This window comes from Diceros bicornis, chromosome 6 (genome assembly GCF_020826845.1).
Source record: "Diceros bicornis minor isolate mBicDic1 chromosome 6, mDicBic1.mat.cur, whole genome shotgun sequence".
Classification (NCBI taxonomy): Eukaryota; Metazoa; Chordata; class Mammalia; order Perissodactyla; family Rhinocerotidae; genus Diceros; species Diceros bicornis.
The window spans coordinates 25,558,906-25,586,182 of NC_080745.1; the positions used below are offsets into that span (position 1 = coordinate 25,558,906).

At 68.0% G+C, this 27,277-nt stretch overlaps 13 non-coding genes across 13 annotated transcripts; all 13 read right to left on the reverse strand.

The window, feature by feature from the left end:
• Nucleotides 1–1,294: 1,294 nt before the first annotated feature.
• LOC131407815 (5S ribosomal RNA) lies at nt 1,295–1,413 on the reverse strand. Its single transcript, XR_009220678.1, has one exon. It is a non-coding gene; the product is annotated as a 5S ribosomal RNA (ribosomal RNA).
• A 1,933-nt stretch (nt 1,414–3,346) lies between these two features.
• On the reverse strand, nt 3,347–3,465 carry LOC131407654 (5S ribosomal RNA). The gene has a single exon (XR_009220529.1). It is a non-coding gene; the product is annotated as a 5S ribosomal RNA (ribosomal RNA).
• A 1,932-nt stretch (nt 3,466–5,397) lies between these two features.
• LOC131407711 (5S ribosomal RNA) lies at nt 5,398–5,516 on the reverse strand. The gene has a single exon (XR_009220584.1). It is a non-coding gene; the product is annotated as a 5S ribosomal RNA (ribosomal RNA).
• A 1,964-nt stretch (nt 5,517–7,480) lies between these two features.
• On the reverse strand, nt 7,481–7,599 carry LOC131407712 (5S ribosomal RNA). The gene has a single exon (XR_009220585.1). It is a non-coding gene; the product is annotated as a 5S ribosomal RNA (ribosomal RNA).
• A 1,937-nt stretch (nt 7,600–9,536) lies between these two features.
• LOC131407655 (5S ribosomal RNA) lies at nt 9,537–9,655 on the reverse strand. The gene has a single exon (XR_009220530.1). It is a non-coding gene; the product is annotated as a 5S ribosomal RNA (ribosomal RNA).
• A 1,937-nt stretch (nt 9,656–11,592) lies between these two features.
• LOC131407656 (5S ribosomal RNA) lies at nt 11,593–11,711 on the reverse strand. Its single transcript, XR_009220531.1, has one exon. It is a non-coding gene; the product is annotated as a 5S ribosomal RNA (ribosomal RNA).
• A 1,937-nt stretch (nt 11,712–13,648) lies between these two features.
• LOC131407657 (5S ribosomal RNA) lies at nt 13,649–13,767 on the reverse strand. Its single transcript, XR_009220532.1, has one exon. It is a non-coding gene; the product is annotated as a 5S ribosomal RNA (ribosomal RNA).
• Nucleotides 13,768–15,706: 1,939 nt separating this feature from the next.
• Nucleotides 15,707–15,825, reverse strand: LOC131407658 (5S ribosomal RNA). Its single transcript, XR_009220533.1, has one exon. It is a non-coding gene; the product is annotated as a 5S ribosomal RNA (ribosomal RNA).
• Nucleotides 15,826–17,773: 1,948 nt separating this feature from the next.
• LOC131407660 (5S ribosomal RNA) lies at nt 17,774–17,892 on the reverse strand. The gene has a single exon (XR_009220535.1). It is a non-coding gene; the product is annotated as a 5S ribosomal RNA (ribosomal RNA).
• Nucleotides 17,893–19,825: 1,933 nt separating this feature from the next.
• Nucleotides 19,826–19,944, reverse strand: LOC131407661 (5S ribosomal RNA). Its single transcript, XR_009220536.1, has one exon. It is a non-coding gene; the product is annotated as a 5S ribosomal RNA (ribosomal RNA).
• A 1,964-nt stretch (nt 19,945–21,908) lies between these two features.
• Nucleotides 21,909–22,027, reverse strand: LOC131407663 (5S ribosomal RNA). The gene has a single exon (XR_009220537.1). It is a non-coding gene; the product is annotated as a 5S ribosomal RNA (ribosomal RNA).
• A 1,936-nt stretch (nt 22,028–23,963) lies between these two features.
• LOC131407664 (5S ribosomal RNA) lies at nt 23,964–24,082 on the reverse strand. Its single transcript, XR_009220538.1, has one exon. It is a non-coding gene; the product is annotated as a 5S ribosomal RNA (ribosomal RNA).
• Nucleotides 24,083–26,058: 1,976 nt separating this feature from the next.
• On the reverse strand, nt 26,059–26,177 carry LOC131407665 (5S ribosomal RNA). Its single transcript, XR_009220539.1, has one exon. It is a non-coding gene; the product is annotated as a 5S ribosomal RNA (ribosomal RNA).
• Nucleotides 26,178–27,277: the final 1,100 nt, after the last annotated feature.

Consider the following 27,277-nt stretch of genomic DNA (forward strand, 5'->3'; position numbering starts at 1 on the left):
GCGGGGCACCGTTACCCCCACGCCCCCCACCGAGACTGAGACCCCGCCCACGCTCGTCCCCCCCGTGGGGACGCAGGAGAGCTCCTGCGCGAGGGAGCGGAGAGACAGAGCCACTGAGAGGATCCAAGACACCGACCTAGACAGACCCCCACCGGCACAGACACACAGACACAGAGAGCCTCTGCAGAAGAGGCAGCTTGCCCACGGCAGGGTGGTCGTGCTTGAGCTGGGCCTCAGGCAAGGAGGCAGTGGCCCTGGGGCAGGCAATCACTCCTGGGGCCCTAGGACGCGCAGCCTCGGTCTCAGGAGTCCGGTGCCGCTCGGGCAATGTTGTCTCAGGGGACTCTTCCACTACCTCTGACAGACAGGGCCAGGACCAGGGGGAAGAGAGCGAGGCGCCTGAGCGAGGGGACACGGAACATCTCAGCCAGCCAGATTCACGGTATTTTCCTTCGATGTTTTAGAAACCAAAGTGACTGCGAGATATCCACCAGGAGCCAAACGTCAATATTTCAAGTAAAGGCAGGGCCAGGAAGAAAAAGAAAAAGGATGCCGGTCACGTGGGGCCGGAAAGTTATCAAACTGGGGAAGGGGACTTCTTTGAGAAAAACAAACAAACAAAGATAAATAAATGAAAAGTGACACGTCGAGACACAGGGGCGGAAACGAACGTTTATTTTGAGTGAGATCACAAGTGAGAACAACGCACTAACTTGATTGAGACACACCACAAACATCAGAAAATCCAGAAGCCGTGGCGTTTTGGATGAACTGCCTGAAATGCTCCCCTAACCCATTTTCCCCTGTCCTTTTGCAGACGGTCTTCTGAAAACCTTCACCAGGTTCCTGTGGTGCCTCAGCTCCGGAAGAAGTATTTGCTGCTTGTAGCTTTCTGATCCGTTGGCCCCCCCCTCCCCCTACGGGGGAACGGAATCCATTCTCTCCGACGCGACCGCGATGACGCTACCAACTGGTTGGGGCGGCCGAGTGAACTGCTCGGGTCTGTCGGGCCCCTAGCGGCTGGGAAGAGGCCGAGGACACAGGGAGCCCACGAGCGCGGAGTCGGGGTCACGCCGGGCCCCAGTGGGCCCGGGGTCCCGGTGGGGGGGGCCGCGAGGTTGAAGGGCTGGGCTTCGACAGCCTGCCCGCGCCTGGGCGGCTGTCGCGCACACGGGCAGCAGCTGGGCAGCGGTGGGGGTGGGGGCGGGCGCGGAGGCCGGAGGGGCGGCCGGTGTGCCGAGGGAGCCGCGCTGGGGGCGGTGGCAAAAGGAGAGGGAGACGGCGGGAGGCAAAAAGCCTACAGCACCCGGTATTCCCAGGCGGTCTCCCATCCAAGTACTAACCAGGCCCGACCCTGCTTAGCTTCCGAGATCAGACGAGATCGGGCGCGTTCAGGGTGGTATGGCCGTAGACGTCGGGGCCGCCGCCGGGCGCCCCTAAGAAGGCGCGCCGGGCCGCCCCGGCCCCTGTGACGCGGGCCCCCAGGCCCCTGTCAGGCGCGCGCCCAGAGCCCTGTGACGCGCGCCCCCAGAGCTCTGTGACGCGCGCCCCCAGAGCCCTGTGAGGCTCACAAGCCGCCGGCGCCCCGCCCCCCCCCGCCCCGCCCGCTGCCGCCGGCCCGCCGCGCTCCACCTGCCGCCGCCGCCGCCGCCGCCGCCGCCTGGCCAGCCAAACCCTGCGGTGCGCTGCCCTGCCGCCCGCCCAGGGCCTGAGAGGCCTCTGGCACCCCGCGGGCGGGGGGCGGGGCGCCAGTCTAGGCGCTCTCCCGCCCCATCCCGGGAGTCTCCAGGCTCGCGCCCGCTCGGCTCGCTCCCGAGGTCGCAGGAGATCGGGCTGCTCCGGGCCCTGCGGCGGGAGGCGTCGCGGCGTCAGGGCCCCCCGGCCCGCGCTCCTCTGAGCCCCCTCCGGCCCGAGGAGCCTCCCAGCCCGGGGCCTGGCCGCCGCTGCTCCGGGCCGGCCCCGAGGGGCCCCAAACCACCCCGAGCCACCCTGGCGACCAGAGGGCATCGGCGGAACCCCGCCGCCCTCCCTCGGTTCGCGTCGGGGCGGGGGGCGGGGCACCGTTACCCCCACGCCCCCCACCGAGACTGAGACCCCGCCCACGCTCGTCCCCCCCGTGGGGACGCAGGAGAGCTCCTGCGCGAGGGAGCGGAGAGACAGAGCCACTGAGAGGATCCAAGACACCGACCTAGACAGACCCCCACCGGCACAGACACACAGACACAGAGAGCCTCTGCAGAAGAGGCAGCTTGCCCACGGCAGGGTGGTCGTGCTTGAGCTGGGCCTCAGGCAAGGAGGCAGTGGCCCTGGGGCAGGCAATCACTCCTGGGGCCCTAGGACGCGCAGCCTCGGTCTCAGGAGTCCGGTGCCGCTCGGGCAATGTTGTCTCAGGGGACTCTTCCACTACCTCTGACAGACAGGGCCAGGACCAGGGGGAAGAGAGCGAGGCGCCTGAGCGAGGGGACACGGAACATCTCAGCCAGCCAGATTCACGGTATTTTCCTTCGATGTTTTAGAAACCAAAGTGACTGCGAGATATCCACCAGGAGCCAAACGTCAATATTTCAAGTAAAGGCAGGGCCAGGAAGAAAAAGAAAAAGGATGCCGGTCACGTGGGGCCGGAAAGTTATCAAACTGGGGAAGGGGACTTCTTTGAGAAAAACAAACAAACAAAGATAAATAAATGAAAAGTGACACGTCGAGACACAGGGGCGGAAACGAACGTTTATTTTGAGTGAGATCACAAGTGAGAACAACGCACTAACTTGATTGAGACACACCACAAACATCAGAAAATCCAGAAGCCGTGGCGTTTTGGATGAACTGCCTGAAATGCTCCCCTAACCCATTTTCCCCTGTCCTTTTGCAGACGGTCTTCTGAAAACCTTCACCAGGTTCCTGTGGTGCCTCAGCTCCGGAAGAAGTATTTGCTGCTTGTAGCTTTCTGATCCGTTGGCCCCCCCCTCCCCCTACGGGGGAACGGAATCCATTCTCTCCGACGCGACCGCGATGACGCTACCAACTGGTTGGGGCGGCCGAGTGAACTGCTCGGGTCTGAGGGGCCCCTAGCGGCTGGGAAGAGGCCGAGGACACAGGGAGCCCACGAGCGCGGAGTCGGGGTCACGCCGGGCCCCAGTGGGCCCGGGGTCCCGGTGGGGGGGGCCGCGAGGTTGAAGGGCTGGGCTTCGACAGCCTGCCCGCGCCTGGGCGGCTGTCGCGCACACGGGCAGCAGCTGGGCAGCGGTGGGGGTGGGGGCGGGCGCGGAGGCCGGAGGGGCGGCCGGTGTGCCGAGGGAGCCGCGCTGGGGGCGGTGGCAAAAGGAGAGGGAGACGGCGGGAGGCAAAAAGCCTACAGCACCCGGTATTCCCAGGCGGTCTCCCATCCAAGTACTAACCAGGCCCGACCCTGCTTAGCTTCCGAGATCAGACGAGATCGGGCGCGTTCAGGGTGGTATGGCCGTAGACGTCGGGGCCGCCGCCGGGCGCCCCTAAGAAGGCGCGCCGGGCCGCCCCGGCCCCTGTGACGCGGGCCCCCAGGCCCCTGTCAGGCGCGCGCCCAGAGCCCTGTGACGCGCGCCCCCAGAGCTCTGTGACGCGCGCCCCCAGAGCCCTGTGAGGCTCACAAGCCGCCGGCGCCCCGCCCCCCCCCGCCCCGCCCGCTGCCGCCGGCCCGCCGCGCTCCACCTGCCGCCGCCGCCGCCGCCGCCGCCGCCGCCTGGCCAGCCAAACCCTGCGGTGCGCTGCCCTGCCGCCCGCCCAGGGCCTGAGAGGCCTCTGGCACCCCGCGGGCGGGGGGCGGGGCGCCAGTCTAGGCGCTCTCCCGCCCCATCCCGGGAGTCTCCAGGCTCGCGCCCGCTCGGCTCGCTCCCGAGGTCGCAGGAGATCGGGCTGCTCCGGGCCGTGCGGCGGGAGGCGTCGCGGCGTCAGGGCCCCCCGGCCCGCGCTCCTCTGAGCCCCCTCCGGCCCGAGGAGCCTCCCAGCCCGGGGCCTGGCCGCCGCTGCTCCGGGCCGGCCCCGAGGGGCCCCAAACCACCCCGAGCCACCCTGGCGACCAGAGGGCATCGGCGGAACCCCGCCGCCCTCCCTCGGTTCGCGTCGGGGCGGGGGGCGGGGCACCGTTACCCCCACGCCCCCCACCGAGACTGAGACCCCGCCCACGCTCGTCCCCCCCGTGGGGACGCAGGAGAGCTCCTGTGCGAGGGAGCGGAGAGACAGAGCCACTGAGAGGATCCAAGACACCGACCTAGACAGACCCCCACCGGCACAGACACACAGACACAGAGAGCCTCTGCAGAAGAGGCAGCTTGCCCACGGCAGGGTGGTCGTGCTTGAGCTGGGCCTCAGGCAAGGAGGCAGTGGCCCTGGGGCAGGCAATCACTCCTGGGGCCCTAGGACGCGCAGCCTCGGTCTCAGGAGTCCGGTGCCGCTCGGGCAATGTTGTCTCAGGGGACTCTTCCACTACCTCTGACAGACAGGGCCAGGACCAGGGGGAAGAGAGCGAGGCGCCTGAGCGAGGGGACACGGAACATCTCAGCCAGCCAGATTCACGGTATTTTCCTTCGATGTTTTAGAAACCAAAGTGACTGCGAGATATCCACCAGGAGCCAAACGTCAATATTTCAAGTAAAGGCAGGGCCAGGAAGAAAAAGAAAAAGGATGCCGGTCACGTGGGGCCGGAAAGTTATCAAACTGGGGAAGGGGACTTCTTTGAGAAAAACAAACAAAGATAAATAAATGAAAAGTGACACGTCGAGACACAGGGGCGGAAACGAACGTTTATTTTGAGTGAGATCACAAGTGAGAACAACGCACTAACTTGATTGAGACACACCACAAACATCAGAAAATCCAGAAGCCGTGGCGTTTTGGATGAACTGCCTGAAATGCTCCCCTAACCCATTTTCCCCTGTCCTTTTGCAGACGGTCTTCTGAAAACCTTCACCAGGTTCCTGTGGTGCCTCAGCTCCGGAAGAAGTATTTGCTGCTTGTAGCTTTCTGATCCGTTGGCCCCCCCCTCCCCCTACGGGGGAACGGAATCCATTCTCTCCGACGCGACCGCGATGACGCTACCAACTGGTTGGGGCGGCCGAGTGAACTGCTCGGGTCTGTCGGGCCCCTAGCGGCTGGGAAGAGGCCGAGGACACAGGGAGCCCACGAGCGCGGAGTCGGGGTCACGCCGGGCCCCAGTGGGCCCGGGGTCCCGGTGGGGGGGGCCGCGAGGTTGAAGGGCTGGGCTTCGACAGCCTGCCCGCGCCTGGGCGGCTGTCGCGCACACGGGCAGCAGCTGGGCAGCGGTGGGGGTGGGGGCGGGCGCGGAGGCCGGAGGGGCGGCCGGTGTGCCGAGGGAGCCGCGCTGGGGGCGGTGGCAAAAGGAGAGGGAGACGGCGGGAGGCAAAAAGCCTACAGCACCCGGTATTCCCAGGCGGTCTCCCATCCAAGTACTAACCAGGCCCGACCCTGCTTAGCTTCCGAGATCAGACGAGATTGGGCGCGTTCAGGGTGGTATGGCCGTAGACGTCGGGGCCGCCGCCGGGCGCCCCTAAGAAGGCGCGCCGGGCCGCCCCGGCCCCTGTGACGCGGGCCCCCAGGCCCCTGTCAGGCGCGCGCCCAGAGCCCTGTGACGCGCGCCCCCAGAGCTCTGTGACGCGCGCCCCCAGAGCCCTGTGAGGCTCACAAGCCGCCGGCGCCCCGCCCCCCCCCCCCCCCCCCCGCCCCGCCCGCTGCCGCCGGCCCGCCGCGCTCCACCTGCCGCCGCCGCCGCCGCCGCCGCCGCCGCCGCCGCCGCCGCCGCCGCCTGGCCAGCCAAACCCTGCGGTGCGCTGCCCTGCCGCCCGCCCAGGGCCTGAGAGGCCTCTGGCACCCCGCGGGCGGGGGGCGGGGCGCCAGTCTAGGCGCTCTCCCGCCCCATCCCGGGAGTCTCCAGGCTCGCGCCCGCTCGGCTCGCTCCCGAGGTCGCAGGAGATCGGGCTGCTCCGGGCCCTGCGGCGGGAGGCGTCGCGGCGTCAGGGCCCCCCGGCCCGCGCTCCTCTGAGCCCCCTCCGGCCCGAGGAGCCTCCCAGCCCGGGGCCTGGCCGCCGCTGCTCCGGGCCGGCCCCGAGGGGCCCCAAACCACCCCGAGCCACCCTGGCGACCAGAGGGCATCGGCGGAACCCCGCCGCCCTCCCTCGGTTCGCGTCGGGGCGGGGGGCGGGGCACCGTTACCCCCACGCCCCCCACCGAGACTGAGACCCCGCCCACGCTCGTCCCCCCCGTGGGGACGCAGGAGAGCTCCTGCGCGAGGGAGCGGAGAGACAGAGCCACTGAGAGGATCCAAGACACCGACCTAGACAGACCCCCACCGGCACAGACACACAGACACAGAGAGCCTCTGCAGAAGAGGCAGCTTGCCCACGGCAGGGTGGTCGTGCTTGAGCTGGGCCTCAGGCAAGGAGGCAGTGGCCCTGGGGCAGGCAATCACTCCTGGGGCCCTAGGACGCGCAGCCTCGGTCTCAGGAGTCCGGTGCCGCTCGGGCAATGTTGTCTCAGGGGACTCTTCCACTACCTCTGACAGACAGGGCCAGGACCAGGGGGAAGAGAGCGAGGCGCCTGAGCGAGGGGACACGGAACATCTCAGCCAGCCAGATTCACGGTATTTTCCTTCGATGTTTTAGAAACCAAAGTGACTGCGAGATATCCACCAGGAGCCAAACGTCAATATTTCAAGTAAAGGCAGGGCCAGGAAGAAAAAGAAAAAGGATGCCGGTCACGTGGGGCCGGAAAGTTATCAAACTGGGGAAGGGGACTTCTTTGAGAAAAACAAACAAACAAAGATAAATAAATGAAAAGTGACACGTCGAGACACAGGGGCGGAAACGAACGTTTATTTTGAGTGAGATCACAAGTGAGAACAACGCACTAACTTGATTGAGACACACCACAAACATCAGAAAATCCAGAAGCCGTGGCGTTTTGGATGAACTGCCTGAAATGCTCCCCTAACCCATTTTCCCCTGTCCTTTTGCAGACGGTCTTCTGAAAACCTTCACCAGGTTCCTGTGGTGCCTCAGCTCCGGAAGAAGTATTTGCTGCTTGTAGCTTTCTGATCCGTTGGCCCCCCCCTCCCCCTACGGGGGAACGGAATCCATTCTCTCCGACGCGACCGCGATGACGCTACCAACTGGTTGGGGCGGCCGAGTGAACTGCTCGGGTCTGTCGGGCCCCTAGCGGCTGGGAAGAGGCCGAGGACACAGGGAGCCCACGAGCGCGAAGTCGGGGTCACGCCGGGCCCCAGTGGGCCCGGGGTCCCGGTGGGGGGGGCCGCGAGGTTGAAGGGCTGGGCTTCGACAGCCTGCCCGCGCCTGGGCGGCTGTCGCGCACACGGGCAGCAGCTGGGCAGCGGTGGGGGTGGGGGCGGGCGCGGAGGCCGGAGGGGCGGCCGGTGTGCCGAGGGAGCCGCGCTGGGGGCGGTGGCAAAAGGAGAGGGAGACGGCGGGAGGCAAAAAGCCTACAGCACCCGGTATTCCCAGGCGGTCTCCCATCCAAGTACTAACCAGGCCCGACCCTGCTTAGCTTCCGAGATCAGACGAGATTGGGCGCGTTCAGGGTGGTATGGCCGTAGACGTCGGGGCCGCCGCCGGGCGCCCCTAAGAAGGCGCGCCGGGCCGCCCCGGCCCCTGTGACGCGGGCCCCCAGGCCCCTGTCAGGCGCGCGCCCAGAGCCCTGTGACGCGCGCCCCCAGAGCTCTGTGACGCGCGCCCCCAGAGCCCTGTGAGGCTCACAAGCCGCCGGCGCCCCGCCCCCCCCGCCCCGCCCCGCCCGCTGCCGCCGGCCCGCCGCGCTCCACCTGCCGCCGCCGCCGCCGCCGCCGCCGCCGCCTGGCCAGCCAAACCCTGCGGTGCGCTGCCCTGCCGCCCGCCCAGGGCCTGAGAGGCCTCTGGCACCCCGCGGGCGGGGGGCGGGGCGCCAGTCTAGGCGCTCTCCCGCCCCATCCCGGGAGTCTCCAGGCTCGCGCCCGCTCGGCTCGCTCCCGAGGTCGCAGGAGATCGGGCTGCTCCGGGCCGTGCGGCGGGAGGCGTCGCGGCGTCAGGGCCCCCCGGCCCGCGCTCCTCTGAGCCCCCTCCGGCCCGAGGAGCCTCCCAGCCCGGGGGCCGCCGCTGCTCCGGGCCGGCCCCGAGGGGCCCCAAACCACCCCGAGCCACCCTGGCGACCAGAGGGCATCGGCGGAACCCCGCCGCCCTCCCTCGGTTCGCGTCGGGGCGGGGGGCGGGGCACCGTTACCCCCACGCCCCCCACCGAGACTGAGACCCCGCCCACGCTCGTCCCCCCCGTGGGGACGCAGGAGAGCTCCTGTGCGAGGGAGCGGAGAGACAGAGCCACTGAGAGGATCCAAGACACCGACCTAGACAGACCCCCACCGGCACAGACACACAGACACAGAGAGCCTCTGCAGAAGAGGCAGCTTGCCCACGGCAGGGTGGTCGTGCTTGAGCTGGGCCTCAGGCAAGGAGGCAGTGGCCCTGGGGCAGGCAATCACTCCTGGGGCCCTAGGACGCGCAGCCTCGGTCTCAGGAGTCCGGTGCCGCTCGGGCAATGTTGTCTCAGGGGACTCTTCCACTACCTCTGACAGACAGGGCCAGGACCAGGGGGAAGAGAGCGAGGCGCCTGAGCGAGGGGACACGGAACATCTCAGCCAGCCAGATTCACGGTATTTTCCTTCGATGTTTTAGAAACCAAAGTGACTGCGAGATATCCACCAGGAGCCAAACGTCAATATTTCAAGTAAAGGCAGGGCCAGGAAGAAAAAGAAAAAGGATGCCGGTCACGTGGGGCCGGAAAGTTATCAAACTGGGGAAGGGGACTTCTTTGAGAAAAACAAACAAACAAAGATAAATAAATGAAAAGTGACACGTCGAGACACAGGGGCGGAAACGAACGTTTATTTTGAGTGAGATCACAAGTGAGAACAACGCACTAACTTGATTGAGACACACCACAAACATCAGAAAATCCAGAAGCCGTGGCGTTTTGGATGAACTGCCTGAAATGCTCCCCTAACCCATTTTCCCCTGTCCTTTTGCAGACGGTCTTCTGAAAACCTTCACCAGGTTCCTGTGGTGCCTCAGCTCCGGAAGAAGTATTTGCTGCTTGTAGCTTTCTGATCCGTTGGCCCCCCCCCTCCCCCTACGGGGGAACGGAATCCATTCTCTCCGACGCGACCGCGATGACGCTACCAACTGGTTGGGGCGGCCGAGTGAACTGCTCGGGTCTGTCGGGCCCCTAGCGGCTGGGAAGAGGCCGAGGACACAGGGAGCCCACGAGCGCGGAGTCGGGGTCACGCCGGGCCCCAGTGGGCCCGGGGTCCCGGTGGGGGGGGCCGCGAGGTTGAAGGGCTGGGCTTCGACAGCCTGCCCGCGCCTGGGCGGCTGTCGCGCACACGGGCAGCAGCTGGGCAGCGGTGGGGGTGGGGGCGGGCGCGGAGGCCGGAGGGGCGGCCGGTGTGCCGAGGGAGCCGCGCTGGGGGCGGTGGCAAAAGGAGAGGGAGACGGCGGGAGGCAAAAAGCCTACAGCACCCGGTATTCCCAGGCGGTCTCCCATCCAAGTACTAACCAGGCCCGACCCTGCTTAGCTTCCGAGATCAGACGAGATCGGGCGCGTTCAGGGTGGTATGGCCGTAGACGTCGGGGCCGCCGCCGGGCGCCCCTAAGAAGGCGCGCCGGGCCGCCCCGGCCCCTGTGACGCGGGCCCCCAGGCCCCTGTCAGGCGCGCGCCCAGAGCCCTGTGACGCGCGCCCCCAGAGCTCTGTGACGCGCGCCCCCAGAGCCCTGTGAGGCTCACAAGCCGCCGGCGCCCCGCCCCCCCCCGCCCCGCCCGCTGCCGCCGGCCCGCCGCGCTCCACCTGCCGCCGCCGCCGCCGCCGCCGCCGCCTGGCCAGCCAAACCCTGCGGTGCGCTGCCCTGCCGCCCGCCCAGGGCCTGAGAGGCCTCTGGCACCCCGCGGGCGGGGGGCGGGGCGCCAGTATAGGCGCTCTCCCGCCCCATCCCGGGAGTCTCCAGGCTCGCGCCCCGCTCGGCTCGCTCCCGAGGTCGCAGGAGATCGGGCTGCTCCGGGCCGTGCGGCGGGAGGCGTCGCGGCGTCAGGGCCCCCCGGCCCGCGCTCCTCTGAGCCCCCTCCGGCCCGAGGAGCCTCCCAGCCCGGGGCCTGGCCGCCGCTGCTCCGGGCCGGCCCCGAGGGGCCCCAAACCACCCCGAGCCACCCTGGCGACCAGAGGGCATCGGCGGAACCCCGCCGCCCTCCCTCGGTTCGCGTCGGGGCGGGGGGCGGGGCACCGTTACCCCCACGCCCCCCACCGAGACTGAGACCCCGCCCACGCTCGTCCTCCCCCGTGGGGACGCAGGAGAGCTCCTGTGCGAGGGAGCGGAGAGACAGAGCCACTGAGAGGATCCAAGACACCGACCTAGACAGACCCCCACCGGCACAGACACACAGACACAGAGAGCCTCTGCAGAAGAGGCAGCTTGCCCACGGCAGGGTGGTCGTGCTTGAGCTGGGCCTCAGGCAAGGAGGCAGTGGCCCTGGGGCAGGCAATCACTCCTGGGGCCCTAGGACGCGCAGCCTCGGTCTCAGGAGTCCGGTGCCGCTCGGGCAATGTTGTCTCAGGGGACTCTTCCACTACCTCTGACAGACAGGGCCAGGACCAGGGGGAAGAGAGCGAGGCGCCTGAGCGAGGGGACACGGAACATCTCAGCCAGCCAGATTCACGGTATTTTCCTTCGATGTTTTAGAAACCAAAGTGACTGCGAGATATCCACCAGGAGCCAAACGTCAATATTTCAAGTAAAGGCAGGGCCAGGAAGAAAAAGAAAAAGGATGCCGGTCACGTGGGGCCGGAAAGTTATCAAACTGGGGAAGGGGACTTCTTTGAGAAAAACAAACAAACAAAGATAAATAAATGAAAAGTGACACGTCGAGACACAGGGGCGGAAACGAACGTTTATTTTGAGTGAGATCACAAGTGAGAACAACGCACTAACTTGATTGAGACACACCACAAACATCAGAAAATCCAGAAGCCGTGGCGTTTTGGATGAACTGCCTGAAATGCTCCCCTAACCCATTTTCCCCTGTCCTTTTGCAGACGGTCTTCTGAAAACCTTCACCAGGTTCCTGTGGTGCCTCAGCTCCGGAAGAAGTATTTGGTGCTTGTAGCTTTCTGATCCGTTGGGCTCCACCCCCCCCCCCCACGGGGGAACGGAATCCATTCTCTCCCACGAGACCGCGATGACGCTACCAACTGGTTGGGGCGGCCGAGTGAACTGCTCGGGTCTGTCGGGCCCCTAGCGGCTGGGAAGAGGCCGAGGACACAGGGAGCCCACGAGCGCGGAGTCGGGGTCACGCCGGGCCCCAGTGGGCCCGGGGTCCCGGTGGGGGGGCCGCGAGGTTGAAGGGCTGGGCTTCGACAGCCTGCCCGCGCCTGGGCGGCTGTCGCGCACACGGGCAGCAGCTGGGCAGCGGTGGGGGTGGGGGCGGGCGCGGAGGCCGGAGGGGCGGCCGGTGTGCCGAGGGAGCCGCGCTGGGGGCGGTGGCAAAAGGAGAGGGAGACGGCGGGAGGCAAAAAGCCTACAGCACCCGGTATTCCCAGGCGGTCTCCCATCCAAGTACTAACCAGGCCCGACCCTGCTTAGCTTCCGAGATCAGACGAGATCGGGCGCGTTCAGGGTGGTATGGCCGTAGACGTCGGGGCCGCCGCCGGGCGCCCCTAAGAAGGCGCGCCGGGCCGCCCCGGCCCCTGTGACGCGGGCCCCCAGGCCCCTGTCAGGCGCGCGCCCAGAGCCCTGTGACGCGCGCCCCCAGAGCTCTGTGACGCGCGCCCCCAGAGCCCTGTGAGGCTCACAAGCCGCCGGCGCCCCGCCCCCCCCCCGCCCCGCCCGCTGCCGCCGGCCCGCCGCGCTCCACCTGCCGCCGCCGCCGCCGCCGCCGCCGCCGCCTGGCCAGCCAAACCCTGCGGTGCGCTGCCCTGCCGCCCGCCCAGGGCCTGAGAGGCCTCTGGCACCCCGCGGGCGGGGGGCGGGGCGCCAGTCTAGGCGCTCTCCCGCCCCATCCCGGGAGTCTCCAGGCTCGCGCCCGCTCGGCTCGCTCCCGAGGTCGCAGGAGATCGGGCTGCTCCGGGCCGTGCGGCGGGAGGCGTCGCGGCGTCAGGGCCCCCCGGCCCGCGCTCCTCTGAGCCCCCTCCGGCCCGAGGAGCCTCCCAGCCCGGGGCCTGGCCGCCGCTGCTCCGGGCCGGCCCCGAGGGGCCCCAAACCACCCCGAGCCACCCTGGCGACCAGAGGGCATCGGCGGAACCCCGCCGCCCTCCCTCGGTTCGCGTCGGGGCGGGGGGCGGGGCACCGTTACCCCCACGCCCCCCACCGAGACTGAGACCCCGCCCACGCTCGTCCCCCCCGTGGGGACGCAGGAGAGCTCCTGTGCGAGGGAGCGGAGAGACAGAGCCACTGAGAGGATCCAAGACACCGACCTAGACAGACCCCCACCGGCACAGACACACAGACACAGAGAGCCTCTGCAGAAGAGGCAGCTTGCCCACGGCAGGGTGGTCGTGCTTGAGCTGGGCCTCAGGCAAGGAGGCAGTGGCCCTGGGGCAGGCAATCACTCCTGGGGCCCTAGGACGCGCAGCCTCGGTCTCAGGAGTCCGGTGCCGCTCGGGCAATGTTGTCTCAGGGGACTCTTCCACTACCTCTGACAGACAGGGCCAGGACCAGGGGGAAGAGAGCGAGGCGCCTGAGCGAGGGGACACGGAACATCTCAGCCAGCCAGATTCACGGTATTTTCCTTCGATGTTTTAGAAACCAAAGTGACTGCGAGATATCCACCAGGAGCCAAACGTCAATATTTCAAGTAAAGGCAGGGCCAGGAAGAAAAAGAAAAAGGATGCCGGTCACGTGGGGCCGGAAAGTTATCAAACTGGGGAAGGGGACTTCTTTGAGAAAAACAAACAAACAAAGATAAATAAATGAAAAGTGACACGTCGAGACACAGGGGCGGAAACGAACGTTTATTTTGAGTGAGATCACAAGTGAGAACAACGCACTAACTTGATTGAGACACACCACAAACATCAGAAAATCCAGAAGCCGTGGCGTTTTGGATGAACTGCCTGAAATGCTCCCCTAACCCATTTTCCCCTGTCCTTTTGCAGACGGTCTTCTGAAAACCTTCACCAGGTTCCTGTGGTGCCTCAGCTCCGGAAGAAGTATTTGCTGCTTGTAGCTTTCTGATCCGTTGGCCCCCCCCTCCCCCTACGGGGGAACGGAATCCATTCTCTCCGACGCGACCGCGATGACGCTACCAACTGGTTGGGGCGGCCGAGTGAACTGCTCGGGTCTGTCGGGCCCCTAGCGGCTGGGAAGAGGCCGAGGACACAGGGAGCCCACGAGCGCGGAGTCGGGGTCACGCCGGGCCCCAGTGGGCCCGGGGTCCCGGTGGGGGGGGCCGCGAGGTTGAAGGGCTGGGCTTCGACAGCCTGCCCGCGCCTGGGCGGCTGTCGCGCACACGGGCAGCAGCTGGGCAGCGGTGGGGGTGGGGGCGGGCGCGGAGGCCGGAGGGGCGGCCGGTGTGCCGAGGGAGCCGCGCTGGGGGCGGTGGCAAAAGGAGAGGGAGACGGCGGGAGGCAAAAAGCCTACAGCACCCGGTATTCCCAGGCGGTCTCCCATCCAAGTACTAACCAGGCCCGACCCTGCTTAGCTTCCGAGATCAGACGAGATCGGGCGCGTTCAGGGTGGTATGGCCGTAGACGTCGGGGCCGCCGCCGGGCGCCCCTAAGAAGGCGCGCCGGGCCGCCCCGGCCCCTGTGACGCGGGCCCCCAGGCCCCTGTCAGGCGCGCGCCCAGAGCCCTGTGACGCGCGCCCCCAGAGCTCTGTGACGCGCGCCCCCAGAGCCCTGTGAGGCTCACAAGCCGCCGGCGCCCCGCCCCCCCCCCCGCCCCGCCCGCTGCCGCCGGCCCGCCGCGCTCCACCTGCCGCCGCCGCCGCCGCCGCCGCCGCCGCCTGGCCAGCCAAACCCTGCGGTGCGCTGCCCTGCCGCCCGCCCAGGGCCTGAGAGGCCTCTGGCACCCCGCGGGCGGGGGGCGGGGCGCCAGTCTAGGCGCTCTCCCGCCCCATCCCGGGAGTCTCCAGGCTCGCGCCCGCTCGGCTCGCTCCCGAGGTCGCAGGAGATCGGGCTGCTCCGGGCCGTGCGGCGGGAGGCGTCGCGGCGTCAGGGCCCCCCGGCCCGCGCTCCTCTGAGCCCCCTCCGGCCCGAGGAGCCTCCCAGCCCGGGGCCTGGCCGCCGCTGCTCCGGGCCGGCCCCGAGGGGCCCCAAACCACCCCGAGCCACCCTGGCGACCAGAGGGCATCGGCGGAACCCCGCCGCCCTCCCTCGGTTCGCGTCGGGGCGGGGGGCGGGGCACCGTTACCCCCACGCCCCCCACCGAGACTGAGACCCCGCCCACGCTCGTCCCCCCCGTGGGGACGCAGGAGAGCTCCTGTGCGAGGGAGCGGAGAGACAGAGCCACTGAGAGGATCCAAGACACCGACCTAGACAGACCCCCACCGGCACAGACACACAGACACAGAGAGCCTCTGCAGAAGAGGCAGCTTGCCCACGGCAGGGTGGTCGTGCTTGAGCTGGGCCTCAGGCAAGGAGGCAGTGGCCCTGGGGCAGGCAATCACTCCTGGGGCCCTAGGACGCGCAGCCTCGGTCTCAGGAGTCCGGTGCCGCTCGGGCAATGTTGTCTCAGGGGACTCTTCCACTACCTCTGACAGACAGGGCCAGGACCAGGGGGAAGAGAGCGAGGCGCCTGAGCGAGGGGACACGGAACATCTCAGCCAGCCAGATTCACGGTATTTTCCTTCGATGTTTTAGAAACCAAAGTGACTGCGAGATATCCACCCAGGAGCCAAACGTCAATATTTCAAGTAAAGGCAGGGCCAGGAAGAAAAAGAAAAAGGATGCCGGTCACGTGGGGCCGGAAAGTTATCAAACTGGGGAAGGGGACTTCTTTGAGAAAAACAAACAAACAAAGATAAATAAATGAAAAGTGACACGTCGAGACACAGGGGCGGAAACGAACGTTTATTTTGAGTGAGATCACAAGTGAGAACAACGCACTAACTTGATTGAGACACACCACAAACATCAGAAAATCCAGAAGCCGTGGCGTTTTGGATGAACTGCCTGAAATGCTCCCCTAACCCATTTTCCCCTGTCCTTTTGCAGACGGTCTTCTGAAAACCTTCACCAGGTTCCTGTGGTGCCTCAGCTCCGGAAGAAGTATTTGCTGCTTGTAGCTTTCTGATCCGTTGGCCCCCCCCTCCCCCTACGGGGGAACGGAATCCATTCTCTCCGACGCGACCGCGATGACGCTACCAACTGGTTGGGGCGGCCGAGTGAACTGCTCGGGTCTGTCGGGCCCCTAGCGGCTGGGAAGAGGCCGAGGACACAGGGAGCCCACGAGCGCGGAGTCGGGGTCACGCCGGGCCCCAGTGGGCCCGGGGTCCCGGTGGGGGGGGCCGCGAGGTTGAAGGGCTGGGCTTCGACAGCCTGCCCGCGCCTGGGCGGCTGTCGCGCACACGGGCAGCAGCTGGGCAGCGGTGGGGGTGGGGGCGGGCGCGGAGGCCGGAGGGGCGGCCGGTGTGCCGAGGGAGCCGCGCTGGGGGCGGTGGCAAAAGGAGAGGGAGACGGCGGGAGGCAAAAAGCCTACAGCACCCGGTATTCCCAGGCGGTCTCCCATCCAAGTACTAACCAGGCCCGACCCTGCTTAGCTTCCGAGATCAGACGAGATCGGGCGCGTTCAGGGTGGTATGGCCGTAGACGTCGGGGCCGCCGCCGGGCGCCCCTAAGAAGGCGCGCCGGGCCGCCCCGGCCCCTGTGACGCGGGCCCCCAGGCCCCTGTCAGGCGCGCGCCCAGAGCCCTGTGACGCGCGCCCCCAGAGCTCTGTGACGCGCGCCCCCAGAGCCCTGTGAGGCTCACAAGCCGCCGGCGCCCCGCCCCCCCCCGCCCCGCCCGCTGCCGCCGGCCCGCCGCGCTCCACCTGCCGCCGCCGCCGCCGCCGCCGCCGCCGCCGCCGCCGCCGCCTGGCCAGCCAAACCCTGCGGTGCGCTGCCCTGCCGCCCGCCCAGGGCCTGAGAGGCCTCTGGCACCCCGCGGGCGGGGGGCGGGGCGCCAGTCTAGGCGCTCTCCCGCCCCATCCCGGGAGTCTCCAGGCTCGCGCCCGCTCGGCTCGCTCCCGAGGTCGCAGGAGATCGGGCTGCTCCGGGCCCTGCGGCGGGAGGCGTCGCGGCGTCAGGGCCCCCCGGCCCGCGCTCCTCTGAGCCCCCTCCGGCCCGAGGAGCCTCCCAGCCCGGGGCCTGGCCGCCGCTGCTCCGGGCCGGCCCCGAGGGGCCCCAAACCACCCCGAGCCACCCTGGCGACCAGAGGGCATCGGCGGAACCCCGCCGCCCTCCCTCGGTTCGCGTCGGGGCGGGGGGCGGGGCACCGTTACCCCCACGCCCCCCACCGAGACTGAGACCCCGCCCACGCTCGTCCCCCCCGTGGGGACGCAGGAGAGCTCCTGTGCGAGGGAGCGGAGAGACAGAGCCACTGAGAGGATCCAAGACACCGACCTAGACAGACCCCCACCGGCACAGACACACAGACACAGAGAGCCTCTGCAGAAGAGGCAGCTTGCCCACGGCAGGGTGGTCGTGCTTGAGCTGGGCCTCAGGCAAGGAGGCAGTGGCCCTGGGGCAGGCAATCACTCCTGGGGCCCTAGGACGCGCAGCCTCGGTCTCAGGAGTCCGGTGCCGCTCAGGCAATGTTGTCTCAGGGGACTCTTCCACTACCTCTGACAGACAGGGCCAGGACCAGGGGGAAGAGAGCGAGGCGCCTGAGCGAGGGGACACGGAACATCTCAGCCAGCCAGATTCACGGTATTTTCCTTCGATGTTTTAGAAACCAAAGTGACTGCGAGATATCCACCAGGAGCCAAACGTCAATATTTCAAGTAAAGGCAGGGCCAGGAAGAAAAAGAAAAAGGATGCCGGTCACGTGGGGCCGGAAAGTTATCAAACTGGGGAAGGGGACTTCTTTGAGAAAAACAAACAAACAAAGATAAATAAATGAAAAGTGACACGTCGAGACACAGGGGCGGAAACGAACGTTTATTTTGAGTGAGATCACAAGTGAGAACAACGCACTAACTTGATTGAGACACACCACAAACATCAGAAAATCCAGAAGCCGTGGCGTTTTGGATGAACTGCCTGAAATGCTCCCCTAACCCATTTTCCCCTGTCCTTTTGCAGACGGTCTTCTGAAAACCTTCACCAGGTTCCTGTGGTGCCTCAGCTCCGGAAGAAGTATTTGCTGCTTGTAGCTTTCTGATCCGTTGGCCCCCCCCTCCCCCTACGGGGGAACGGAATCCATTCTCTCCGACGCGACCGCGATGACGCTACCAACTGGTTGGGGCGGCCGAGTGAACTGCTCGGGTCTGTCGGGCCCCTAGCGGCTGGGAAGAGGCCGAGGACACAGGGAGCCCACGAGCGCGGAGTCGGGGTCACGCCGGGCCCCAGTGGGCCCGGGGTCCCGGTGGGGGGGGCCGCGAGGTTGAAGGGCTGGGCTTCGACAGCCTGCCCGCGCCTGGGCGGCTGTCGCGCACACGGGCAGCAGCTGGGCAGCGGTGGGGGTGGGGGCGGGCGCGGAGGCCGGAGGGGCGGCCGGTGTGCCGAGGGAGCCGCGCTGGGGGCGGTGGCAAAAGGAGAGGGAGACGGCGGGAGGCAAAAAGCCTACAGCACCCGGTATTCCCAGGCGGTCTCCCATCCAAGTACTAACCAGGCCCGACCCTGCTTAGCTTCCGAGATCAGACGAGATCGGGCGCGTTCAGGGTGGTATGGCCGTAGACGTCGGGGCCGCCGCCGGGCGCCCCTAAGAAGGCGCGCCGGGCCGCCCCGGCCCCTGTGACGCGGGCCCCCAGGCCCCTGTCAGGCGCGCGCCCAGAGCCCTGTGACGCGCGCCCCCAGAGCTCTGTGACGCGCGCCCCCAGAGCCCTGTGAGGCTCACAAGCCGCCGGCGCCCCGCCCCCCCCCGCCCCGCCCGCTGCCGCCGGCCCGCCGCGCTCCACCTGCCGCCGCCGCCGCCGCCGCCGCCGCCTGGCCAGCCAAACCCTGCGGTGCGCTGCCCTGCCGCCCGCCCAGGGCCTGAGAGGCCTCTGGCACCCCGCGGGCGGGGGGCGGGGCGCCAGTCTAGGCGCTCTCCCGCCCCATCCCGGGAGTCTCCAGGCTCGCGCCCGCTCGGCTCGCTCCCGAGGTCGCAGGAGATCGGGCTGCTCCGGGCCGTGCGGCGGGAGGCGTCGCGGCGTCAGGGCCCCCCGGCCCGCGCTCCTCTGAGCCCCCTCCGGCCCGAGGAGCCTCCCAGCCCGGGGCCTGGCCGCCGCTGCTCCGGGCCGGCCCCGAGGGGCCCCAAACCACCCCGAGCCACCCTGGCGACCAGAGGGCATCGGCGGAACCCCGCCGCCCTCCCTCGGTTCGCGTCGGGGCGGGGGGCGGGGCACCGTTACCCCCACGCCCCCCACCGAGACTGAGACCCCGCCCACGCTCGTCCCCCCCGTGGGGACGCAGGAGAGCTCCTGCGCGAGGGAGCGGAGAGACAGAGCCACTGAGAGGATCCAAGACACCGACCTAGACAGACCCCCACCGGCACAGACACACAGACACAGAGAGCCTCTGCAGAAGAGGCAGCTTGCCCACGGCAGGGTGGTCGTGCTTGAGCTGGGCCTCAGGCAAGGAGGCAGTGGCCCTGGGGCAGGCAATCACTCCTGGGGCCCTAGGACGCGCAGCCTCGGTCTCAGGAGTCCGGTGCCGCTCGGGCAATGTTGTCTCAGGGGACTCTTCCACTACCTCTGACAGACAGGGCCAGGACCAGGGGGAAGAGAGCGAGGCGCCTGAGCGAGGGGACACGGAACATCTCAGCCAGCCAGATTCACGGTATTTTCCTTCGATGTTTTAGAAACCAAAGTGACTGCGAGATATCCACCAGGAGCCAAACGTCAATATTTCAAGTAAAGGCAGGGCCAGGAAGAAAAAGAAAAAGGATGCCGGTCACGTGGGGCCGGAAAGTTATCAAACTGGGGAAGGGGACTTCTTTGAGAAAAACAAACAAACAAAGATAAATAAATGAAAAGTGACACGTCGAGACACAGGGGCGGAAACGAACGTTTATTTTGAGTGAGATCACAAGTGAGAACAACGCACTAACTTGATTGAGACACACCACAAACATCAGAAAATCCAGAAGCCGTGGCGTTTTGGATGAACTGCCTGAAATGCTCCCCTAACCCATTTTCCCCTGTCCTTTTGCAGACGGTCTTCTGAAAACCTTCACCAGGTTCCTGTGGTGCCTCAGCTCCGGAAGAAGTATTTGCTGCTTGTAGCTTTCTGATCCGTTGGCCCCCCCCTCCCCCTACGGGGGAACGGAATCCATTCTCTCCGACGCGACCGCGATGACGCTACCAACTGGTTGGGGCGGCCGAGTGAACTGCTCGGGTCTGTCGGGCCCCTAGCGGCTGGGAAGAGGCCGAGGACACAGGGAGCCCACGAGCGCGGAGTCGGGGTCACGCCGGGCCCCAGTGGGCCCGGGGTCCCGGTGGGGGGGGCCGCGAGGTTGAAGGGCTGGGCTTCGACAGCCTGCCCGCGCCTGGGCGGCTGTCGCGCACACGGGCAGCAGCTGGGCAGCGGTGGGGGTGGGGGCGGGCGCGGAGGCCGGAGGGGCGGCCGGTGTGCCGAGGGAGCCGCGCTGGGGGCGGTGGCAAAAGGAGAGGGAGACGGCGGGAGGCAAAAAGCCTACAGCACCCGGTATTCCCAGGCGGTCTCCCATCCAAGTACTAACCAGGCCCGACCCTGCTTAGCTTCCGAGATCAGACGAGATCGGGCGCGTTCAGGGTGGTATGGCCGTAGACGTCGGGGCCGCCGCCGGGCGCCCCTAAGAAGGCGCGCCGGGCCGCCCCGGCCCCTGTGACGCGGGCCCCCAGGCCCCTGTCAGGCGCGCGCCCAGAGCCCTGTGACGCGCGCCCCCAGAGCTCTGTGACGCGCGCCCCCAGAGCCCTGTGAGGCTCACAAGCCGCCGGCGCCCCGCCCCCCCCCCCCCCCCCCCGCCCCGCCCGCTGCCGCCGGCCCGCCGCGCTCCACCTGCCGCCGCCGCCGCCGCCGCCGCCGCCGCCGCCGCCGCCGCCGCCTGGCCAGCCAAACCCTGCGGTGCGCTGCCCTGCCGCCCGCCCAGGGCCTGAGAGGCCTCTGGCACCCCGCGGGCGGGGGGCGGGGCGCCAGTCTAGGCGCTCTCCCGCCCCATCCCGGGAGTCTCCAGGCTCGCGCCCGCTCGGCTCGCTCCCGAGGTCGCAGGAGATCGGGCTGCTCCGGGCCCTGCGGCGGGAGGCGTCGCGGCGTCAGGGCCCCCCCGGCCCGCGCTCCTCTGAGCCCCCTCCGGCCCGAGGAGCCTCCCAGCCCGGGGCCTGGCCGCCGCTGCTCCGGGCCGGCCCCGAGGGGCCCCAAACCACCCCGAGCCACCCTGGCGACCAGAGGGCATCGGCGGAACCCCGCCGCCCTCCCTCGGTTCGCGTCGGGGCGGGGGGCGGGGCACCGTTACCCCCCACGCCCCCCACCGAGACTGAGACCCCGCCCACGCTCGTCCCCCCCGTGGGGACGCAGGAGAGCTCCTGCGCGAGGGAGCGGAGAGACAGAGCCACTGAGAGGATCCAAGACACCGACCTAGACAGACCCCCACCGGCACAGACACACAGACACAGAGAGCCTCTGCAGAAGAGGCAGCTTGCCCACGGCAGGGTGGTCGTGCTTGAGCTGGGCCTCAGGCAAGGAGGCAGTGGCCCTGGGGCAGGCAATCACTCCTGGGGCCCTAGGACGCGCAGCCTCGGTCTCAGGAGTCCGGTGCCGCTCGGGCAATGTTGTCTCAGGGGACTCTTCCACTACCTCTGACAGACAGGGCCAGGACCAGGGGGAAGAGAGCGAGGCGCCTGAGCGAGGGGACACGGAACATCTCAGCCAGCCAGATTCACGGTATTTTCCTTCGATGTTTTAGAAACCAAAGTGACTGCGAGATATCCACCAGGAGCCAAACGTCAATATTTCAAGTAAAGGCAGGGCCAGGAAGAAAAAGAAAAAGGATGCCGGTCACGTGGGGCCGGAAAGTTATCAAACTGGGGAAGGGGACTTCTTTGAGAAAAACAAACAAACAAAGATAAATAAATGAAAAGTGACACGTCGAGACACAGGGGCGGAAACGAACGTTTATTTTGAGTGAGATCACAAGTGAGAACAACGCACTAACTTGATTGAGACACACCACAAACATCAGAAAATCCAGAAGCCGTGGCGTTTTGGATGAACTGCCTGAAATGCTCCCCTAACCCATTTTCCCCTGTCCTTTTGCAGACGGTCTTCTGAAAACCTTCACCAGGTTCCTGTGGTGCCTCAGCTCCGGAAGAAGTATTTGCTGCTTGTAGCTTTCTGATCCGTTGGCCCCCCCCTCCCCCTACGGGGGAACGGAATCCATTCTCTCCGACGCGACCGCGATGACGCTACCAACTGGTTGGGGCGGCCGAGTGAACTGCTCGGGTCTGTCGGGCCCCTAGCGGCTGGGAAGAGGCCGAGGACACAGGGAGCCCACGAGCGCGGAGTCGGGGTCACGCCGGGCCCCAGTGGGCCCGGGGTCCCGGTGGGGGGGGGCCGCGAGGTTGAAGGGCTGGGCTTCGACAGCCTGCCCGCGCCTGGGCGGCTGTCGCGCACACGGGCAGCAGCTGGGCAGCGGTGGGGGTGGGGGCGGGCGCGGAGGCCGGAGGGGCGGCCGGTGTGCCGAGGGAGCCGCGCTGGGGGCGGTGGCAAAAGGAGAGGGAGACGGCGGGAGGCAAAAAGCCTACAGCACCCGGTATTCCCAGGCGGTCTCCCATCCAAGTACTAACCAGGCCCGACCCTGCTTAGCTTCCGAGATCAGACGAGATCGGGCGCGTTCAGGGTGGTATGGCCGTAGACGTCGGGGCCGCCGCCGGGCGCCCCTAAGAAGGCGCGCCGGGCCGCCCCGGCCCCTGTGACGCGGGCCCCCAGGCCCCTGTCAGGCGCGCGCCCAGAGCCCTGTGACGCGCGCCCCCAGAGCTCTGTGACGCGCGCCCCCAGAGCCCTGTGAGGCTCACAAGCCGCCGGCGCCCCGCCCCCCCCCCCCGCCCCGCCCGCTGCCGCCGGCCCGCCGCGCTCCACCTGCCGCCGCCGCCGCCGCCGCCGCCGCCGCCTGGCCAGCCAAACCCTGCGGTGCGCTGCCCTGCCGCCCGCCCAGGGCCTGAGAGGCCTCTGGCACCCCGCGGGCGGGGGGCGGGGCGCCAGTCTAGGCGCTCTCCCGCCCCATCCCGGGAGTCTCCAGGCTCGCGCCCGCTCGGCTCGCTCCCGAGGTCGCAGGAGATCGGGCTGCTCCGGGCCGTGCGGCGGGAGGCGTCGCGGCGTCAGGGCCCCCCGGCCCGCGCTCCTCTGAGCCCCCTCCGGCCCGAGGAGCCTCCCAGCCCGGGGCCTGGCCGCCGCTGCTCCGGGCCGGCCCCGAGGGGCCCCAAACCACCCCGAGCCACCCTGGCGACCAGAGGGCATCGGCGGAACCCCGCCGCCCTCCCTCGGTTCGCGTCGGGGCGGGGGGCGGGGCACCGTTACCCCCACGCCCCCCACCGAGACTGAGACCCCGCCCACGCTCGTCCCCCCCGTGGGGACGCAGGAGAGCTCCTGTGCGAGGGAGCGGAGAGACAGAGCCACTGAGAGGATCCAAGACACCGACCTAGACAGACCCCCACCGGCACAGACACACAGACACAGAGAGCCTCTGCAGAAGAGGCAGCTTGCCCACGGCAGGGTGGTCGTGCTTGAGCTGGGCCTCAGGCAAGGAGGCAGTGGCCCTGGGGCAGGCAATCACTCCTGGGGCCCTAGGACGCGCAGCCTCGGTCTCAGGAGTCCGGTGCCGCTCGGGCAATGTTGTCTCAGGGGACTCTTCCACTACCTCTGACAGACAGGGCCAGGACCAGGGGGAAGAGAGCGAGGCGCCTGAGCGAGGGGACACGGAACATCTCAGCCAGCCAGATTCACGGTATTTTCCTTCGATGTTTTAGAAACCAAAGTGACTGCGAGATATCCACCAGGAGCCAAACGTCAATATTTCAAGTAAAGGCAGGGCCAGGAAGAAAAAGAAAAAGGATGCCGGTCACGTGGGGCCGGAAAGTTATCAAACTGGGGAAGGGGACTTCTTTGAGAAAAACAAACAAAGATAAATAAATGAAAAGTGACACGTCGAGACACAGGGGCGGAAACGAACGTTTATTTTGAGTGAGATCACAAGTGAGAACAACGCACTAACTTGATTGAGACACACCACAAACATCAGAAAATCCAGAAGCCGTGGCGTTTTGGATGAACTGCCTGAAATGCTCCCCTAACCCATTTTCCCCTGTCCTTTTGCAGACGGTCTTCTGAAAACCTTCACCAGGTTCCTGTGGTGCCTCAGCTCCGGAAGAAGTATTTGCTGCTTGTAGCTTTCTGATCCGTTGGCCCCCCCCTCCCCCTACGGGGGAACGGAATCCATTCTCTCCGACGCGACCGCGATGACGCTACCAACTGGTTGGGGCGGCCGAGTGAACTGCTCGGGTCTGTCGGGCCCCTAGCGGCTGGGAAGAGGCCGAGGACACAGGGAGCCCACGAGCGCGGAGTCGGGGTCACGCCGGGCCCCAGTGGGCCCGGGGTCCCGGTGGGGGGGGGCCGCGAGGTTGAAGGGCTGGGCTTCGACAGCCTGCCCGCGCCTGGGCGGCTGTCGCGCACACGGGCAGCAGCTGGGCAGCGGTGGGGGTGGGGGCGGGCGCGGAGGCCGGAGGGGCGGCCGGTGTGCCGAGGGAGCCGCGCTGGGGGCGGTGGCAAAAGGAGAGGGAGACGGCGGGAGGCAAAAAGCCTACAGCACCCGGTATTCCCAGGCGGTCTCCCATCCAAGTACTAACCAGGCCCGACCCTGCTTAGCTTCCGAGATCAGACGAGATCGGGCGCGTTCAGGGTGGTATGGCCGTAGACGTCGGGGCCGCCGCCGGGCGCCCCTAAGAAGGCGCGCCGGGCCGCCCCGGCCCCTGTGACGCGGGCCCCCAGGCCCCTGTCAGGCGCGCGCCCAGAGCCCTGTGACGCGCGCCCCCAGAGCTCTGTGACGCGCGCCCCCAGAGCCCTGTGAGGCTCACAAGCCGCCGGCGCCCCGCCCCCCCCCCCCCCGCCCCGCCCGCTGCCGCCGGCCCGCCGCGCTCCACCTGCCGCCGCCGCCGCCGCCGCCGCCGCCGCCGCCGCCGCCGCCGCCGCCGCCGCCGCCGCCTGGCCAGCCAAACCCTGCGGTGCGCTGCCCTGCCGCCCGCCCAGGGCCTGAGAGGCCTCTGGCACCCCGCGGGCGGGGGGCGGGGCGCCAGTCTAGGCGCTCTCCCGCCCCATCCCGGGAGTCTCCAGGCTCGCGCCCGCTCGGCTCGCTCCCGAGGTCGCAGGAGATCGGGCTGCTCCGGGCCGTGCGGCGGGAGGCGTCGCGGCGTCAGGGCCCCCCGGCCCGCGCTCCTCTGAGCCCCCTCCGGCCCGAGGAGCCTCCCAGCCCGGGGCCTGGCCGCCGCTGCTCCGGGCCGGCCCCGAGGGGCCCCAAACCACCCCGAGCCACCCTGGCGACCAGAGGGCATCGGCGGAACCCCGCCGCCCTCCCTCGGTTCGCGTCGGGGCGGGGGGCGGGGCACCGTTACCCCCACGCCCCCCACCGAGACTGAGACCCCGCCCACGCTCGTCCCCCCCCGTGGGGACGCAGGAGAGCTCCTGTGCGAGGGAGCGGAGAGACAGAGCCACTGAGAGGATCCAAGACACCGACCTAGACAGACCCCCACCGGCACAGACACACAGACACAGAGAGCCTCTGCAGAAGAGGCAGCTTGCCCACGGCAGGGTGGTCGTGCTTGAGCTGGGCCTCAGGCAAGGAGGCAGTGGCCCTGGGGCAGGCAATCACTCCTGGGGCCCTAGGACGCGCAGCCTCGGTCTCAGGAGTCCGGTGCCGCTCGGGCAATGTTGTCTCAGGGGACTCTTCCACTACCTCTGACAGACAGGGCCAGGACCAGGGGGAAGAGAGCGAGGCGCCTGAGCGAGGGGACACGGAACATCTCAGCCAGCCAGATTCACGGTATTTTCCTTCGATGTTTTAGAAACCAAAGTGACTGCGAGATATCCACCAGGAGCCAAACGTCAATATTTCAAGTAAAGGCAGGGCCAGGAAGAAAAAGAAAAAGGATGCCGGTCACGTGGGGCCGGAAAGTTATCAAACTGGGGAAGGGGACTTCTTTGAGAAAAACAAACAAACAAAGATAAATAAATGAAAAGTGACACGTCGAGACACAGGGGCGGAAACGAACGTTTATTTTGAGTGAGATCACAAGTGAGAACAACGCACTAACTTGATTGAGACACACCACAAACATCAGAAAATCCAGAAGCCGTGGCGTTTTGGATGAACTGCCTGAAATGCTCCCCTAACCCATTTTCCCCTGTCCTTTTGCAGACGGTCTTCTGAAAACCTTCACCAGGTTCCTGTGGTGCCTCAGCTCCGGAAGAAGTATTTGGTGCTTGTAGCTTTCTGATCCGTTGGGCTCCACCCCCCCCCCCCACGGGGGAACGGAATCCATTCTCTCCCACGAGACCGCGATGACGCTACCAACTGGTTGGGGCGGCCGAGTGAACTGCTCGGGTCTGTCGGGCCCCTAGCGGCTGGGAAGAGGCCGAGGACACAGGGAGCCCACGAGCGCGGAGTCGGGGTCACGCCGGGCCCCAGTGGGCCCGGGGGTCCCGGTGGGGGGGGCCGCGAGGTTGAAGGGCTGGGCTTCGACAGCCTGCCCGCGCCTGGGCGGCTGTCGCGCACACGGGCAGCAGCTGGGCAGCGGTGGGGGTGGGGGCGGGCGCGGAGGCCGGAGGGGCGGCCGGTGTGCCGAGGGAGCCGCGCTGGGGGCGGTGGCAAAAGGAGAGGGAGACGGCGGGAGGCAAAAAGCCTACAGCACCCGGTATTCCCAGGCGGTCTCCCATCCAAGTACTAACCAGGCCCGACCCTGCTTAGCTTCCGAGATCAGACGAGATCGGGCGCGTTCAGGGTGGTATGGCCGTAGACGTCGGGGCCGCCGCCGGGCGCCCCTAAGAAGGCGCGCCGGGCCGCCCCGGCCCTTGTGACGCGGGCCCCCAGGCCCCTGTCAGGCGCGCGCCCAGAGCCCTGTGACGCGCGCCCCCAGAGCTCTGTGACGCGCGCCCCCAGAGCCCTGTGAGGCTCACAAGCCGCCGGCGCCCCGCCCCCCCCCCCGCCCCGCCCGCTGCCGCCGGCCCGCCGCGCTCCACCTGCCGCCGCCGCCGCCGCCGCCGCCGCCGCCTGGCCAGCCAAACCCTGCGGTGCGCTGCCCTGCCGCCCGCCCAGGGCCTGAGAGGCCTCTGGCACCCCGCGGGCGGGGGGCGGGGCGCCAGTCTAGGCGCTCTCCCGCCCCATCCCGGGAGTCTCCAGGCTCGCGCCCGCTCGGCTCGCTCCCGAGGTCGCAGGAGATCGGGCTGCTCCGGGCCGTGCGGCGGGAGGCGTCGCGGCGTCAGGGCCCCCCGGCCCGCGCTCCTCTGAGCCCCCTCCGGCCCGAGGAGCCTCCCAGCCCGGGGCCTGGCCGCCGCTGCTCCGGGCCGGCCCCGAGGGGCCCCAAACCACCCCGAGCCACCCTGGCGACCAGAGGGCATCGGCGGAACCCCGCCGCCCTCCCTCGGTTCGCGTCGGGGCGGGGGGCGGGGCACCGTTACCCCCACGCCCCCCACCGAGACTGAGACCCCGCCCACGCTCGTCCCCCCCGTGGGGACGCAGGAGAGCTCCTGTGCGAGGGAGCGGAGAGACAGAGCCACTGAGAGGATCCAAGACACCGACCTAGACAGACCCCCACCGGCACAGACACACAGACACAGAGAGCCTCTGCAGAAGAGGCAGCTTGCCCACGGCAGGGTGGTCGTGCTTGAGCTGGGCCTCAGGCAAGGAGGCAGTGGCCCTGGGGCAGGCAATCACTCCTGGGGCCCTAGGACGCGCAGCCTCGGTCTCAGGAGTCCGGTGCCGCTCGGGCAATGTTGTCTCAGGGGACTCTTCCACTACCTCTGACAGACAGGGCCAGGACCAGGGGGAAGAGAGCGAGGCGCCTGAGCGAGGGGACACGGAACATCTCAGCCAGCCAGATTCACGGTATTTTCCTTCGA